The sequence below is a fragment of the Ailuropoda melanoleuca genome, chromosome 14 (assembly GCF_002007445.2).
Source record: "Ailuropoda melanoleuca isolate Jingjing chromosome 14, ASM200744v2, whole genome shotgun sequence".
In the NCBI taxonomy this organism is placed as follows: domain Eukaryota; kingdom Metazoa; phylum Chordata; class Mammalia; order Carnivora; family Ursidae; genus Ailuropoda; species Ailuropoda melanoleuca.
The window spans coordinates 66,015,230-66,033,821 of NC_048231.1; the positions used below are offsets into that span (position 1 = coordinate 66,015,230).

At 36.4% G+C, this 18,592-nt stretch overlaps 1 pseudogene; it reads right to left on the reverse strand.

Moving 5' to 3' along the window:
• Positions 1-4,139: 4,139 nt before the first annotated feature.
• On the reverse strand, positions 4,140-6,646 carry LOC105242191 (annotated as a pseudogene).
• Between the last annotated feature and the right edge of the window lie 11,946 nt (positions 6,647-18,592).

The following is an 18,592-nucleotide window of genomic DNA, read 5'->3' on the forward strand; positions in this document are numbered from 1 at the left end:
TCTTCAATCTCATTATTCGTGTATAGAACCGCAACTGATTTCTGAGCATTGATTTTGTATCCCGCCACAGTTTGGGAGTGGATTCTTTTGGGTTTTCCATATAGAGTATCATGTCATCTGCGAAGAGAGACAGTTTGACTTCTTCTTTGCCAATTTGGATACCCAATTCTATTCTTAACCTTAACACTTACACTGACATCCACCAACTCAAATTAAATACATTTCTTCAGCTCCAAATAGAATTAATTACTAAGTTCTATTAATGTTCTCTCTCAAAAGTGCTCAAAAGAATTTGTTTTTGAATTTGCCACTGCTTCCACGCTTGATCAATCCCGGCACCACCGTAGCCTGCCTTGCCCACCACTGCTGCCTCTACCAGATCTCTCTGTATCTTTATCCCGGCTTTGCTCCAGTTCTTTTCCTTCACTGCACCCAATGTGATATTTAGGAATACAATTTTTTTTACTTCATTCTTCTGCTTAAAACTCTTCAGTTACATCTTTTGAGGTAAAGTTCAAAATGTTTGACAATGCTCAAGTGTCCCTCTACAGCTCAGCCTCAGTCTGTATGTTTAGGTTTAATATTCACTCTCTCTGCTCCAGCTGTAGTGGTCTTTGTTTGCAATTCTGTAATAGATCATGCTTTCTTACTTATGGCTTTCACTATAATGTTTCCTCTACAAATCTTTTAGCTAATTCTTATGCCCCCTCCCAATCTCAGGTTCAATGTTACTTTTTCCAATTTTTTTTTTCTTCCTTCAAATTAGATTTAGTTCCCTTGCATGTGATTTGTCCCACTCTGTGCTTCCTTTACTGTAGGGGTCATCACAGGTCATGAAATTCTTTGTTCCCAGAATTAGAACCTTCAGTAGGGTAGAGCCAGGGTCAGTCTTAGACAGAGCAGTTATCATGGCACCTAGAACAGAGGCTGTGAGAAAGCCAATGTTTGATAAATGGAATGTATTCAGTGAATGACAAATTAAAGTATACATCAGCATGTATCACATCAGCTACACATTTTCCAAAATAACTGAAAATTATAGGCAAACTAATCCCTAACATGGTTTTGGAGAGTTACACCAACATAGCTCTTTCAAATTAGAGAATGTAAAGTGCATATTTTGGCATCACAATAACTATGTTGAAAGAGTAATATATATGTAATATAATATATTGGACTTGAGGAAATGTCACAGCACTCCTATCACCTGATCAGTTTTTCTAGTCATTCATGTCATAATTTAGTTCATACAGTCCATCACATTTAAAAGGTTAAGGCAAAAAGCCTGAGAATGTTGCCTAATTTATGACAGTATTTATAAATATTCATGAACCTATAGCATTTCTTCAAGATGCCCTTTGACAAACTTTCTAGGAGAATTGAGACTTTGTCAGTATTTCAAAGATCACATTATTGATGGTTCTAGTAGCTTATTATAAATATGCAATAGTTCTTCTCTTCACTAGAAGTCGTTGAAAGTATTTGGGAGCCCATATGTTCATAGTAATAGTAATTAGTCAGTAAAGATCCCATCAGACCACTTTACCATAGGAAATTATTACCATCTTACCCAGGGCATGATCTAGGAAATCAAACTTAAAAGAGAGATGCTGAACTATTCAAACTGGATCCATTCACATAAAACTTAAAAAGTAAAAAAGACTGACCATTTATTCACACATTGTGTTCTGAAAACAATTATGCACATCTGGTTGATTATGTCACTAGGGTGTATGTCAAATCTTACTAATGAAATGAGACTGTAGGTCACTATGAAAAAAACCCTTATGCAATACTTTCAATCCTCTGTATTTAATCAAATTCTTATTCTTCTGGATAAAGAAGAGGAGATAGGGGAATACTTTTAAAGAAGTACTGGCAAGGTTGATTGGGTAATTATTACCTATCAGAAATTATAAGGTTCAATGTGGAGGATGGAATTGTGAGAGCATTCTCACACGCTCCTGGTAAGAGTAACATTTGATTGAATCTTTTTTGGAAAGTACTGTACAGTATTCAATAAAAGCCTTAAAATGTTTGTCCACATATAGTAATGCATCTTAATGTAACAATTAGACTTACCGAAAATGCTTATAGAACATTATTATAATAATCAGGAACTGAAAATATCCCAAATACCCAATGATAAGAAGGTTATTAGAATATTAATATTTTTAAGTAATTAAAAAATATTTAAAAAGAGTTTTTAATAAATAGGTTTGCTTAGACAAAGGAAAGAATAAACAGACTTCCAACTTATATATGAAATTTTATAAATTCTATATAGATATAGTATGACATCAATGATTTCAATATATGCATAGAAAAAATGGAATAAAAATTAAGCTCATGATACTTTAGACTTTTAGTATTTCACTTGCATAATCAGAAAATCTCATTTTAGTAATTTTTAAAGCAGACTTGATTTAGGGCAGTTTAAGGTCAAAGCAAAATTGAACAAAAAGTACAAGGAGTTTCTGTATACCCATTGACTCCACATATGCACAGCCTCCCACACTGTCAACATCCCACTGATCTGATATTGACAAAACATGATCACCCAGAGTTTATAATTTATATTAGGATTCACTCTTGGTCTTGTCCATTCTATGGATTTTGACAAAGAATCACCATTATAATATTGCACAGAACAGTTTCATTGCCCTAAAATTTCTCCATGCTCTGCTTGTTCAACTACTCTCTCCCCAACCCCAACTTCCATGATTTTGCTCTTTTCAGAATGTCACATAGTCCAGAGTGTCATACAGTTGGAATCATACAGTGTATAGCCTTTTTAGATTGGCCTTTTTTAACTTAGTAATATGCATTAAATGTTCCTCCACATCTTTTCATGGCTTGATAGCTCATTTCTTTTTAGCTCTGAATACTATTCCATTGTCTGGATGTACATGAGTACTCATGGCTGATGCAGGCAGGCTTCAGTATTGAAATTTGGAATTATAAAATAGAATGCACATTAGTGACTCCTACATTCACTTTATAGTTAGAGCCTTCCATAAAAAAGAAGAATTTTACAGGAAATACCCACATTGTACATAAAATGTATTTTATTGGGAAGTGCAAAAGTCAAAATAAAAAACAAAGTGTCATATGTTATAAACAGAGTTATAATTATATATTAAAATTTCTAATTATTTTTAATGGAGGCATGATCTTAAAGTCATGAGGATAAGCATTTTCATAGGTGACTGGGGGTTTGAGCAAAAGCCATAGAGGCTTGCCAGCTGTCCCCAGGAACAGGATGTAAGGGATTTGACCCTGATATTTCCTGTAGGAATTTGCCTTTCTGCATCAGCCCCAGGTGGTGGTTGGATTCCACCAAAATAATTGGACCTATACATGTGGATGCACCTGTTTTCTCAAAAATAAAGGTTTTCTCCATTATTTTGTTTTTGCTCTGTTTTTCCCTAGGGACCACAGACCACAGCATTGCAAGGCAGAACCTTGCTTTACACATTATTCCAATGCCATCACCACAAGATAATGTGTCAGTTGTAAAATTCCTGACCTGAGAGACAAGCTCAAGTGCCTCCAAGGCCTAATCACTTGGGTTCTCTGTGGGACATCTCAGAATCCTGGGGAGGGTGTTAAAGACAACGTGTGTCAAGCCACAGAGTTCCAGAATTATCGCTAACATTCATTTCTTAGGAGGCCTTGTTTAAGCTCCATTAACACCAATTCTGACAAGTTGACCCATTTGTAAAATCCCAAATGTCCGCATGTATTTATTCCTACAACTTAACATTCTTTTATTTATTTATTTTATTTTAAGAAATATGTGCTGATTTATTTATAAGGATAAGATGGTTTCCTTGGTGATAAATTCAAGAGGAGGTGCGAGCATTTTATTCATTTGGATGTCTCTTCCCTGACAGGAAGGGCAGCAGGTTCTGGGACAAGCTAAAATCATCCCCTATTGAAAAAAAGGAAAAAAAAAAAGTTACTCCTTAGCAGTCCTGGGGCAGTGGTTAAACAAAAAAATTTTTTTCACTGATTCCTAATTGTTTTTGAATACTGAGGCTTGGGAAGAAGTTTCCACTGGGTTCAGGAGGAAGGCGTGCCTTCTGCATAATATTGGGAGGATAACGATAGGAGTAGGGCCTATGCAGTTTGGCCTCTTAGCCCAAAGATGCCAAGATGATGTCTACTGGCTTCTTCTCTGCACTTCTAGCTGTCATCTGCATTGTTACTGTGTCCAAAAGCAGCAGTTGGGAGTGCACCAGGATGTCATGACCACCCTGGGGCACACCAGCCAGGAGCATTGTGGGTGTTCTTGTCATCCAGCACTTTGTCTGACCTCTCACAAAGCTACATTCCCAGAAATTGCACCATATTGCCCACAGTCTCTTCAAGTGTCTTAATGGTAGACAAGGTGAATGTTTCCTCCTTCTCAAACTCATCCCCTACCTCATCCCAGACTGTTTCAGAGTTCAGCTTCATGACTTTGATGTGTTCAGCAATGATGACTTCCAGATATCCTAGCACATATTCATCTTCATAGCCTTCATCATCAGTCTCCCCAGTGATGGGGTCACAGTCCTTGACAGTAAACTTCATTATGCAACTGAATGTGCAGGTCACAGTTGTGGGGTCTTCCTTGGGCACTGCCACCAGTGTGTAACAGGTCCCAGGCTGGTTGTAGGGTAAGCTTCAGGCAGACACATAACAGAGCACTTTGTAGGCTTTAGTAGGCTCCATCTGCACTGTGACATTCTACAAAGTCTTGTCATTGAGTGTGTTTGTGCAGTCAAACTGGAACACCATGTGGTCAGTGAAGGTGTGTTTGCTGCAGTGATGACATACTCTGTCTCTGACTCAGTGAGGATCACAGGTTCAAGTGAGAGCTTAAAGAGAGGACCTCACCCACGGAACTCTGGTACTTTCACCAGTTGCTCCTGGAAGATCTGTTGCCAGGTGGCTGCCACTTTCTCAGGCTGCTTGGCAACTGTGATGAGGGTGCTTTTGGTTCTGTGCTCTGCTATTGGCATGGTGGCCAGGGTCACAGACTTGAGGTCAAAAGGTTTTTCTGATGGCTCTCAAGTGTACTGCTGCAGAGCTCTCTCCAGACCAGTGATGGAAACAGTAAGACCATTTAGGATATATAGTCTGAATTGAGGGCCTTCGCTATCTGCTCCAGGATATTGAGATAGTAGGTGGCTTGGTCCCTTACTTCACTGTCATTATTCATCACACACTTCTTCAGCAACACCAAGATACTGAGTAACATCTCTTCTTTCTGGGCTCCAGATTTGGCCAGAGCACTTACAGCACCTGCCCGGACCTCCTCATGCACCAAGACCAAGTAATCATACATGAAGCAGATATGTGTGGAGGGGTTGTTGATCTGGGGCCCTTCCTGACCCAGGAGATGAAGGACATGGGTGGCCAGCATGGTGAACTTGCAGTCCTCGATGAACTCACACAGGTACCAAAGCCCAGTCTCCTTGTTCTCCTGGTTCTCCTCAATGATGCTGATGATGCAGTCCGTGATGGCCTACTCGTACTCAAAGCCACCCTCTTCCCACAGCATGGTGAATAGGAAGTTTATGACCACAACGTGTTTTGAGGATACTTCTGACAGGGCACTGATGGCCTGGACCACCACCACCTTGAACTCATCAAAGATATCCAACATGAAGGACGAAATTTGCTTCATGAGGCAGTTTTGCTGCCAGTCTTTAGGAGTATAGTGATGGCCATTGTGGTGGTGCTGCAATTTGAGTATGTAACCACGTTCTCCAGGTCCAGATTCCAGGTCACCACTGCTGACAGCTGCAGAAAAGCTGGAACACTGACACAGCTGGGGCCAGCTCTTTGGCACTGCAGCCTGGCAGATTGACAATGGATGAGATGGCTTCGTACACCACCATCTTGTGCTTATTGGGCAGGCATCTCTCAATGAAGTCTAATAGTGGGCTGTCATGGCTGCCATCCTTCTCCTCCAGCTGCTTGCTGGCCACCTTGAGACTGTGCTGAACTTGCTAATTAGCTTATTGACAGTCAAGTGGTCATTCTTATGCACATGGTAGAGGAACCCCAGCACATGGTACAAGACCATAGGATTATCACTGCATGCCACCTGCTAGGCCTCATTCACCCAGACCTTGACCACATCAAAGCTGCACTTCAGCAGGTGCAGGGAAGATACCAGGGAGGAGCTAGAGACACTGGGCACCTTGTCCATGATGGCCTGGTTCATATAGCGCTCAGTAGACTGCAGCATGGTGCTATCAGTGATCTGACAGAGGGTATGCGTAACTGGGCCTGGTGGCCATCTTCTTTCCTGGTCATGTCCTTTGTCAGGCTGCTGGTGATGATAATGATGTCCTCATCAATGCATGATATCTCCTTGATGATCAAGTAGCACATCCAGCAGAGTGTGGGATCATGGGAATGAAAGAACTTGGTCATGAAAAGAAGACCGTAGTCACTTCAGTGGTCCCTAGGTATTCCCCCTGGTTTATGAGGTAAAGGATCTTGTTGATGATGCGGCACATTTTCGAGGGTTAATGGGAATTTCAATAAATACATGGGCGTCCTGGAGTACTGCACTCTTCTCAAGATGCTGGAATAGGTTGGACCCTCCACCTGATTCCTTGTCTGTCTTGTTGAATTGCTTCAGCATGGTGGTGTCAGCCAGGTGCAGAGTAGTAGCCCTGTGCTAGACAGGTGCAATAAGCATCGGTGGTCTGGGTGCAGTTCCACACAGGCCACTTTCTTGTGGCCACATCACCCTGCACCTTAACATTCTCTCAGTATAAACTTTCAATAAAAAAAGAAAATGAAATATAAGTATTATGGTAGCCCCCACTCAGACCTTTGACCTGAACCAGTATTCTACCTAGAAGAATGTAGGTATAGTCAAGATGGAATAGCTAATTTTATCAGGTCTGAATATAGACTAAACCTCCAAGTGTAGATGGTTTTAGGTACTATCCTGAGACTCTCCAAAGTATATAGCCTCTATGGCGTTTTAATAAGATTGTTCATCTAATTTAATCAGTTAGAAACCTCCTTTAAAAATGTGCATTTATATGAATGACAGCTGTGGCAGCTTTGGGCAATGGGGAATTTTGAAATACACAGTTATAGAAATGTAAAGGGATGAACTCTGCACATTTAGTACTACAGGGATATCCACACAACCTTAGCAAAAACTAACTGAATTCACTCCCCTCCCACACAAGTAACAAGGTTCCCACCAGCAGGCAATATCACCTCACAATAGCTCAAAATAACCTTTAAAATGGCATGTAGGGAAGTGGTAATTCAGTAATGCAGAAGGTAGTTCAGAAAGGTATATATTTTAATCTTTATTATGTAGGAACCTCAAGGCAATATTGCAAATTCAGACTTGTCTGATCACATTTGGAGATTTAACAAAGCAATCCCTAGGGGTTAAATTTGCAAGATTATTTAAGTGGTCAGTGGGAAAGAAGAGGATAAAAAGTATCTGGGCTGTTGGCTGCACCCTAATTTTTATGGGACTAAGATCCATAAGCCATCCCTTTAAACTCTTGGTTTGTGTAACTATTATAGTAAACTCTTCTAAGGAAAGATAGGATACATGGTCAAATAATTTATCACAGAAATAATATTTAGAGTGGGAGAATAAGGGGGAACCCAGCTCATATTACCCTATGGCCCCATCTCCTTCATGCCCACACACTGGAGAGCATGGGCTGCAATAGAGCAATAATGAAAAGCCTACATCATAAAGCACTGTAAGCATCTTAGAGGTCAAGTGGCCTACAAAATCTATACAACACATATAGAATGAGAAAAACCTTCAGGATCAATGGGAAACACTACAGCAAGATATAAACCAAACACTGCATATGCGACAGCCTGGAGGACTGTCCTTATGCGTGCTTTCCCTCCTTACCTTCCAGTTGGTCAGGACTCCAAAGACGAAAATGGCAGGGCTAAACCAAGAGTTACAGCTTTGTTAAGAATTCTTCATGGAGGGTCACCTGGGTGGCTCAGTCAGTTAGGTGTCTGACTCTTGATCTCACTCAGGATCAAGATTTGACTCATGATCTCAGGGTCGTGGGATTGAGCCCTGCCTTAACTCTGCACTTAGTGAGGATTCTGCTTGTCCCTCTCCCTGTGCTCCTCCCCCCACTCTCTTTCTCTCTATCTCTAAAATAAATAAAATCTTAAAAAAAAAAAAAAGAACTCCTCATGGAACTCAGGTATGCTTTATGCTTATAGTTACATTTTATTGCAAAGGATGCAAATCAGGACCAGCCAAAAGAAAAGATGCATAGGGCAAGGTCTGGGAGGGTCTTAAACGTGAAGCTTCTGAGTCCTCAGGAAACATCACCCTCCCAGCACATCAATGTATGATTACCAACCAAGGAAGCTCACTCATGTGTAGGTGTCCAGAGTTTTTATTGGGGTTTTGTTACCTAAGTATGATTAATTGAATCAGTGGCCATGTGATTGAACTCAGTGGATAACCTCTCTCCCCAGAGGTCATGAGGTTAGGCTAGTACCACAAGGCTCAAAGCCCCAACACTCTAATCCTATCCTGAGACTGTCCATAAGCCTATCAGTGCTACCTCATCAGTCATATGTGGTCCAAAGGGCCTATTACAAATAACAAAGACACTCTTATCACTAGGGAAATTCCAAGAAATCCCTGATTCCTAGGGAACCAGGATCAAAGTATAGTTAACTTCTTTATTATGCAACATTAACTCATTTAATTTTCTTAACAATCCTCTGAGGTATGAACAGTTATTTTCACAACTTTACTGGGGTGGAGTGTGGTTAAATAACTTGCCCAAAGTTTATGCAGCTACTAAATGAACAGAGAATCTAACAAATTAAATTAAATTAAAATAAAATAAAATAATAATTTAAAAAATTCCTGTGCTCTAATTCTATCTTCATACAAATGTTGGTTATACCTTGAAAATAATTAATTTTTCGATTAGTTTAATTAAAATTTGTCAGTTTATTATCTCTATATACTTTTATAGATTGATGTCACCTTTCAGGTGGGGTAAGGTAAACCATCTTTTTCTATCATGAAACTGTCAAACTTATAACAAGAAACTACCAAAATTTATAGAAACTGCCCACACACAGACACACATATAAAACTAGAAAAACATGAGTTGTCAATGAAGGTGTTATCAATATATCGATATCCCAATATTTATTGGGAATTATATACAAGTGTTGTAAACAATGAAAAATAAGAGTGCCTTCCCTTGTAGGGTTAGGATATCATTGAGGAAACCTGGCTAGCAGCACATGATGCAATTAACAACAAATTAAGTATATAACTATTTTATACTGACTAAATAGCAAACACACTGGGATCAAAAGGAAAGGACATAACCCATACAATTTCTCTGCTATTGGCAGTCTTCTAAGTAACTTGGAATAGCTGAGGTTATGAAAAGCAGAGAGCACACAACTGCAGAGCCCACCAGAAGTTGAGAATAGGCAGGAAGTGGTTGACTAGAGATTGGCAGAGCACCATCACTTCAAATGAAGTGTGGCTTTATGAGAGGAAGGGATATGAATTGCTTCTGTTTGATCTTCTCCTTTGTTTCACAGTTCCATCTACTCTGACCCCTCACATCTCCATTTTTCCAGAGATCTCCAAAGGTCTTTCATTATTTGCTGTGCATCTTATATTTTCCTAAATTCTCTCTGGTGAGAGAGTTTTATCCACTCCCACAAGACCATTTATCCTGACTGGGAGACGTGTTGCATTTGCAGGTAGTACGAAAAATAGCCAACTTGGCAAGAGTTGGCATCTGCGAATCTGCAATGGCAGTTCCTCTCCATGACACCCTCTGTTAGGGAGCCATTCTCTAAGAGCTCCACCTTCCACCATCTCTAATTCCAGGAAGGATGCTGCTTGGAGGAAGAGGTGAAAATTGATTGGAAAATGATTTGCAAATTATTTTTAAAGGAATTTTTCTTGATTCTCATCAACTATTTACTGGAATTACTTAAGCTATTATGAGTTATTTGAAATCCTCCAAGTTTTAGTAGCAAAGCAATAATTTAAGCTGTGAACACTTATGCTTATAATGTATATATTTACATAACACAGCTGAAAGTTAAAGTATATCATAAGCATACTTAGGTAAAAAATCTTTGATGTTATGTTAGTATAATCATGGGCATTCTAGTAATTTCCTAGAGGGAATATTTTCATAAACAATATAAAGATTAATTTTACGCTACTTGCTATAATGATTTTAAAAATCTGAACTAGTGGTTTGAAGTTGGCTTTATTATGGCTTTTTATACTTCATAAATGTTTATTTATGAATCTGTGATAATATTTTCTTTGTAATTTCCACATACATGTTCTTTTTAAAAGAGATTTTTCCCAATTTATCCAACAGATCACTTCACCTGTTTCCTGTTTTTTATGCTACTGAATGGATTTCTGTTTACTGCTTGCATTCTTGACAGATTCTTTGCATTTTCCCTTTTGACAGGACTACAGGGAATCTATTCTTTAGTACATTTATAGAAGGAAGAACACCAAAGCAAATAGAAACTAAGATTATTAGGGGAGAAGAGCACAGTGGATTATCCTCTTTTGAATTAGAAGTTCTGGCAGCTAGTCATTTTATATTATTGCCAGGTTTAATGTACATAAAGTGTAGTTACAATAGAAATGGAAGACTAATAAAAAGAGAGTGTCTTTGAATTACAGAGACAGAAACTTTTCAGTAGAGCTCTTGAAAACATAGCAGATTTTTCCAACATGTCTAACAATTTGTTTAAAATTTAAGTGAATTATTCTACTTGGTATCAAAAATACTTTTCTAAGACTACACTCAAAGAAAAAAAATGTTATGATATTACAGATGCAATTTCTTTAAATAGTAAGGAGAGCTACTATATTTATAAATTATTTCCATCCAAACAATTGATTGAACAACTTTTACTAGCACTTAAAAATGTGTTGCTACCTTAATGGCACAAAGCAATGGACTGCAGTTTTGTGAGTTTGTGTTGATAAATCTGTCATTTACCAGTGGTTAGCAACTAATTTTCAGACCTTCCTAATGCAAAGCATATCCCATTAAGTTTAAAAATTCATTAATGTTTCCATGTGCCAGATGGCACAATGTAAAAAATGTTTGAAGTACACAGCAATTAAAACTCTTAAGCATATAATAACCTAGCTGGCAATTTGTTATATATATTTCATGTTAGAACACCACAAAATGCTGGCTACATAATATCCATCTGTGAATATATTGAATTTCTAAAAACATAAGTAAATAGATCAGGCCTGAGACAAATTCATTTCTGATTTCTAAAGACTACAGAAACTGCCATTTAATTCTCTAAAGTTACAAGGCACAACTGCGTTTCAAACTGATTAGAAAAGCTTGGAGAGATGTAGACACCAAGCATTTAAAAATTTATCTTCAGAGACCAACTGGGTGATTTGCCTAGGAACAGAAAACCATTAAAAAAAAAAAAAAAAAAAAAAAAAAAAAAAAAAAAAAAAAAGCAGTGCTCTTGTAAATATCCTAAGAGCAAGTACGGTTTTGAATAAGGAAAGCAATCACAAAAATGCTAAATTTCAAATTTAATATAGTATTTTAGGGCTAGATTTTAAATCTGGACAGTAATTCATTTGAGTCCACACTGATTATATTCACAAAAACAAATATGGTATCTGTTTACACATGGCAATCCACAGATTACCTCAATTATCTAGTTAAGAAATGTTGCTTATCTAAGACTTATTCGAATGATTTGAGAATGCACTTTTCACTCTATGCATTATTCAGTCCTCTTTTCAACATTAACTAAAACACAGTTTGCCTTTTATTCCTTTATTACTAGGTGAAATCTCCACCTAAGTTCAGAATATGTTGGATAGCCTTAAATCCTCTGCTTGACTTGAATGAAGTGTTGAATAGATATTAAAAACTTCCTATGTTTTAGGTGGAGCCCATCTAATTTTGAAGATGGAAGTTTCCTCATCTGTAACAAGAAACAATTTATCAAAATAATAATACAATTTAACTGTCTACTTACCTTTAAGATCTACTGGACACTGTGCACTCATTTTCAAATCTTACTTCTGTAACATACCTATGCACTAGATTTTATTAGGCCAGTTTTACTGATCAAGAAACTGAATCTCAGGAAGGTTATATAACTTGCTTGAGGCCACAGAGCTAGTAACTTGAAAAACTAAAATTTAAAGCCTGTTCTGTCTAATTCCCAAGAGGTGCTTTCTGTAAAAATGGTCTCTAGAGTCAGATTACCTGATCTGGAAACCCAGGTGACAACTATGAGCAACATAGCTTTGGGCAAGAAACGGGGCAGAAATCTCTAGAACTATGATTCTCTTTAACCCTATATTTTATAAGGTTGTGGCAAATACTATAAATGTACGTTAAAAGACAGCTCTACTGGTTTTTATAAGGGAAATAGACACTATCATAGTCTGGTTGGAAAATAGAACATTCACATGAAAGTGGCTTTAAATATGTCAAATCATAAAAATATGCTGATGTATTTGTATATATACACAAGCTACAGAGAGATAGAAATACTATTTTCAAATGGCTATGCAAAAGAATTGATTGAAAACCTATGGAAGCACTTGGATTAATAGCTTGAATTAAAATTTACTGAGTTAGAAAATTAAATTCCTGGATTATTTTCCTAGATCATAATTGTCTTAAAACATAGGCCATTTGTGAAATTAAAAAAAAAAATCCAGTATGCTAAGAAGTGGTACAATTTAAGCATTGCTTACTTCATTATCTGATTATAATACTAACGTAGTATATTAATATATTAATTATTAGTATTATAATATTACTGTATTAATACTATATAGTATTGTAGACAGTATTAAATTAAGAAAAAAAACCCTTATGTCTTCATGTAGTATGTAAACAATTGTTTCATTCCTTAACTTAATTAGACTATATTTGGGAAAATTCCCAATAGTGTGTTATAAACCCTATCCTTTCAAATATCCCAAATTCACCATCCAATTCTATCCCATTCATTATGATAGTATAATAAATATTTAGAAAAAATGGATAATAAAATATTATTGTGTAACTCAGACTCTAAATATTGGTCACATTTTACAAAAACCATTTTGGTAAGATTTATAAGGTTTATATAAGACTATAATAAAATCTCATTTTGGATTTACTTTTTAAAATTTAAATTCAATTAGTACATCATTAGTTTTTGATATAGTGTTCAATGATTCATTAGTTACATGTAAACCCAGTGCTCATCACATCATGTGCCATAAAAGCATAGACAGTTTGATAGCTTTATCGATTATTGATATGATCTCATGATCTATTTCAAGACAAAAATCAGTTGTAAATTAAAAAAAATTCAGGGTGCCTGGGTGACTCTGTTGGTTGAGTGTCTGACTCTTGATTTTGGCTCAGGTCATGAACTCAGAGTTGTGAGATTGAGCCCTGTGTCGGGCTCTGAGCTCAGCGAGGAGTTTGCTTGAGATTCTGTCCTCCCCAACTCATGCTCTCTCTCTCTCTCTCAAATAAATAAGTAAATCTTGGGGGAAAAAATTCAGGTGGCTTTGATTCAAAAGAAAACTATCTAATTTAACCATACCAATATAAGTTCGTAAAATTGATCAACATATTACATATAATTGTTTAATGAAGTATTGCCTACCTAGATATTTTCCTTTCCCAGAGTTCCTGGAAATAACTAAAAGCATACTGAATTTTTTTTAAAAAAGAACAAAACATAACAACCAAAAAAACCAACAAAAAGCTTGCATTCCAAAGAGTATCATTGTAGTTAGAAAATATCCCATAAAAATAAAAATTGTTTTATTTGATTTTTCTAGATTCCACATATAATTGAAATTATAATATTTGTCTTTCTCTGTCTGCCTTATTTTACTTAGCATAATATCCACAAGTTCATCCATGTTGTTGCAAATGGGAAGATTTAATTCTTTTTTATTTTTTATGGCTGAGTAGCATTAGTGTGTGTGTGTGTGTGTGTGTATCACATCTTTAACCTATAAGATCTTTAACCATTTATCCATCAATGGACATTTTGGTTGTTTCCATATCTTGGCTAATGTGAATAATGCTGCAAAGAACATAGGGGTGCACATATGTTTTCAAATTAGTGTTACTGTTTTCTTTGGATAAATACCCAGAAGTGGCATTGCTGGATCATGTGATAGTCCTATTTTTAGTTTTTTGAAGAACTGCTATACTATTTTCCATTAGTGGCTGTACAGATTTACATTCACAATAGCAGAGATGAGGGTTCTCTTTTCTCCACATCAATGCCAACACTGTTACTTCTTGTCTGTCTGTTTTTTTTTTTTTTTAATTAAATAGGCCCCACACCCAGCCTGGAGCCCATTGTGGGGCTTAAACACACGACCCTGGAATCAAGACCTGAGCTGAGTTCAAGAGGCAGACACTCAACCGACTGAGCCACCCAGGTGCCCCTCTTGTCATTTCGATACTAGCCATTCTGACAGGTGTGAGGTGATATCTCACTGTAGTTTAGATTCGCATATCCCTGGTGATTAGAGATGTCCAGCATCTTTTCATGTGCCTTTCATGATCTGTAGGTTGTACTGAATTTTTGTAACAATAACAACAAAAACCTCACATATATCTGTGGAAATCGCACTTCTTATAATAAACATAACTAACTGTACAGAGGCAAAAACTTCACACGCTTATGTTGTTTATGTTTAAGACTCTGAAGAATTACAGGTATTTTAAGATATTTTTGAATCTAATAATAAATTCTGAAAAATAAAGGTGAGGAAACAGATTTATTCCTGATAAATTATAAAGAGTTAAAATGCCTAGGAAGTCTTAAACAATCAGAAAGCTGTCCACATAATAACTAATCAAGTAAAATTTTTGTAACACAAATTTGATCTAAATATCTAAAACTTTTAAGAGTCCTTAGCAATTTTATTTATCAATGGGTAAAATAAAAAAGTGGTTTTTTTAATGTTTAGAGGAAGAATGTGTTTTCCAAACTGTCCTCAACAGTACTTTCTACTCTACATGTTCTTTCTGAAACTTGCCATCCCCATTAAGAGGGAGAGTCTCTTTCTCTCCTTTTATATATAGGTGGCCTGGTGGTGATAATATTCTTGCAAAGATTGAACCTACAGCCTCAATTTGTCCTCTTCTGCTGGTCTTTCATGTTCTACAGCTGTCTTCCTTCTCTTTTCCATCACCTCATTTTCCTATTTTCCTCATTCTATAAAAGGTTGATGCTGATGACCCAGAAGGAGGTGCACGGATCATAACTGGCTTCCCGCCAGCAGTGCGCATTGCCTTAGAATCACAGATGTTGAACACGTAGTGAACTCTTATCAGTCATCATCTCCACTTCGGTTTTGTATCAGGTAAGTGCATGCTCAATCATGCAACATTCATTGTACAGTGTAATATAGTGTGGAGTTTAACTTTCAAGCAAATATAGTGTCCCATATTAATATGTGGAGTCTAAAGGTTATCATCAATTTTTTTATTTTCTTTAAATAATATTTATTTTGCTATATTAGTCACCATACAGTACATCCCCAGTTCTTGATGCAATGTTCCATGATTCATTACTTGCTATCGTCAAATTTTTTCAATTAAATTGTCCTTAATATAATGGGGTAGTTTTGTGATATAGTGGAGAATTCAATAGAAGGATTGGAAATTGAGATATCTAAACAACTTTTCGTAAATACAGATCCCAAAGCCATAAATCTAGACCTACTTAATCATATCTGAGCATGGGGCATGAGTCAGCTTAAATAGTAGTTTCAAATGGTATTGTTGATTCTCATTCTGGTTAAGAATTATCTTTTTGTGTAATCAATGTATTTGAGAAGTTGGAAAAACCATAACCCATATCTCTTATGAATATCATGAGTCTAATGTGAAAAGAATTAGTATAGGGGAACATTTCATCAAAGATATATACATCTTTAAAAAAAATGAGTTTCTTTTTTTTGAAATTTTACTCTGATCCTTTTATTTTTTTTGTATATGTTTGCACATCTCTTTTTTTAATAATAATTTTTTATTATGCTATGTTAGTCACCATACAGTATATCCTTAGAAACTGAGAGTTTCTAAACACCATCTATTGCATCAAAATCCACGTAATATAAAATTAAAGTGAGCAATTCAGTGACATTTATTACATTCACATTGTTCTGCAAGTACTACCTTGTTTAATCTTAATCACCTGTTCATTCACTTGATGAGTTTGATTCTGAGTATTCTAAGACCTGTTTCTAGTGTCAATATGCTTATCCAGGGTTTTGAGGATTGTTTTTCTATTAAAAAAAAACAAAACAAAAACAAAGAGTAATTCCATCCTCAAACTGGCTCCTGGAACAAAAGAGTTTAAAAGGTAAATTCTCAAATCCTTGTCCTTTTGACAAATTTTTGTCTTGGATTACCATTTCAAAACCTTATAAAGGGAAAAATCTGCTTCAACCCACGATGTAGAAACAGAGACTAGATTTGCCCTATCACTGAAACAAGGAAACAAAAAGTACAACGCTATGAAGCAGTCGTTTGAAGGCAGTTCATCGGGCAATAAGGACGCTGATCCCTGAGCAGTGACATACATTGAGGTGAGCCCTGTGACTGTGCCAGCTTACTGCCTTGAAAGAATTTCCAGGAAGGGGAACAGGGAGGGAAAATCCAGATAAAATACAGTGGATCACCTAAGGAGATGGATCTGAGAGTCCAGAAAGCAAAGCAACTGGAGTTCGCAAGGCAGAATATAAGAAAGGAAACTGCGAGGTAGGGGAGAACTCCAGAGACCTTCAAAAGCTTCACCATAAACATTCAGCTGAGTGCAAATCAGTGCCAGAGTGCGAGGCAGCTACTCAAGGTCATGGAAAAGAACTCAAAAGGATAAGAAGTAACAGGGGCTGGCCCTGACGCAGGGCTATGAAGAGTGCCTGTTCCCAACAGATGGATGGGAAGTCTTGTTTTGTGCCTTGGGCAGAGTAACAGAGAAGGAGAAGAACAGGTAGAAGTTGTCAGTAGTGGGAAGTAAGTATCCTGAGATCATGTATTCTCCATAGGGGCAAGAGCACCTCCAACAGGTTAATAATCAGATTCTGATTTAAATTAATCAGAGTCGAGAAAATCTTAGATATCACAATGTTTTATAGACCTCTAATGAGCCACAGTAAATAAATGGTTATACTGTATAAATGGTGGCATTGAATTTCATGAACAAAAAGTAATTTGGAAAAAAAAATCTAAAAATGTTTCCTAGAGGATAATGAAAGATATTTAAGAAATATTGACTTTACGCTGACCTCTACTCTGGTCTCCGCTAACAAATCTTAAAAGAAAGACTAGAAAGATTTAAACTATTTGAGGTGACTAACTGCATTCTGCAATAAGCTGAAGAATATTTATAGGAATACAAAAATACCTACCACCCAACAAGAAAAAAGATTACCAGAAATGCAAAGGAGTAGAAAAATAAAGAACTCCTGCTCTTTGAAAGGCATTATTAAGAGAAAGAAAAGACAAGCCATTGACTGGAAAAAAAAATTTGCAAATCATATATCAGATAAAGAACCTATAGTCAGAATGTATTTAAAAAAAAATGAAAATACCAATTTTAAGAAAACTAATGCCCTAGTAAAAACTGAGCAAATTATTTGAATAGACACTTAACTAAAAAGATAGAGAGATAGGTGATATAAGGATGGCAAGCTAAGAACGTGAAAAAAGGTTAATATCATCAATTTTAGAAGATTGCAAATTAATATGACAATGGAAGACCAATACACAATTTTTAGAGTGGCTAAAAATTAACAGACAAACTATGCCAAGTTTAGGAAATGAAATGGAGGACCAAGAGCTCTCATGTTGTGCTGGTAGGAATGCAGAATGATAAAACCAATTTGGAAATAAATTTGAGATTTTATAAACATTAAATACAGACTTATAATATGAAGCAGGCTTCCCACCCTAAGGCATTCCCCCACTAGAAGTGAAAGCATATGTCTATGAAAAGACTTCCATGTAAGGTTGCCAAGCATTCTGTATATTCAAGTATGTCTTGTATTGAATGATTTGGGTTTGTATTCTGTATTGACATTGCCAGGATGCTCTAAATATTTTGCATTCTGATTTTTTTTATAAATTCCATAAATTAGACAGTTAAAGCTATTTTTTTACCACTGTAATTAATGTTTAAATTACTTAAATGACAAAACTACTTCAATTTATTAACTTTTCAATAATTCAGCTCTGTTTATGATCAGTGAGTTATGAGTTAGGATTTATGAATAATAGATGCAGTCATATGTCCATGAGCTTTTCAAAATCATTTTTTTTCAGTTCTTGCATTACTTGCTATTATCTCGATCTGTATTTGTATATGTTTGAATGCCAGAGGGCCAAAACACAAGTAAAAATTTCATGTTGAATATTCGGAACTGTGGACAGAGAAAGGGAGAAAAAAAATTTTGAAGCTGTTTCTGCATTTGCAGTTTTTCACTCAATCTCAGAAATCATGGGAAGTCTGTTATAAATCAGCATATGCTAAT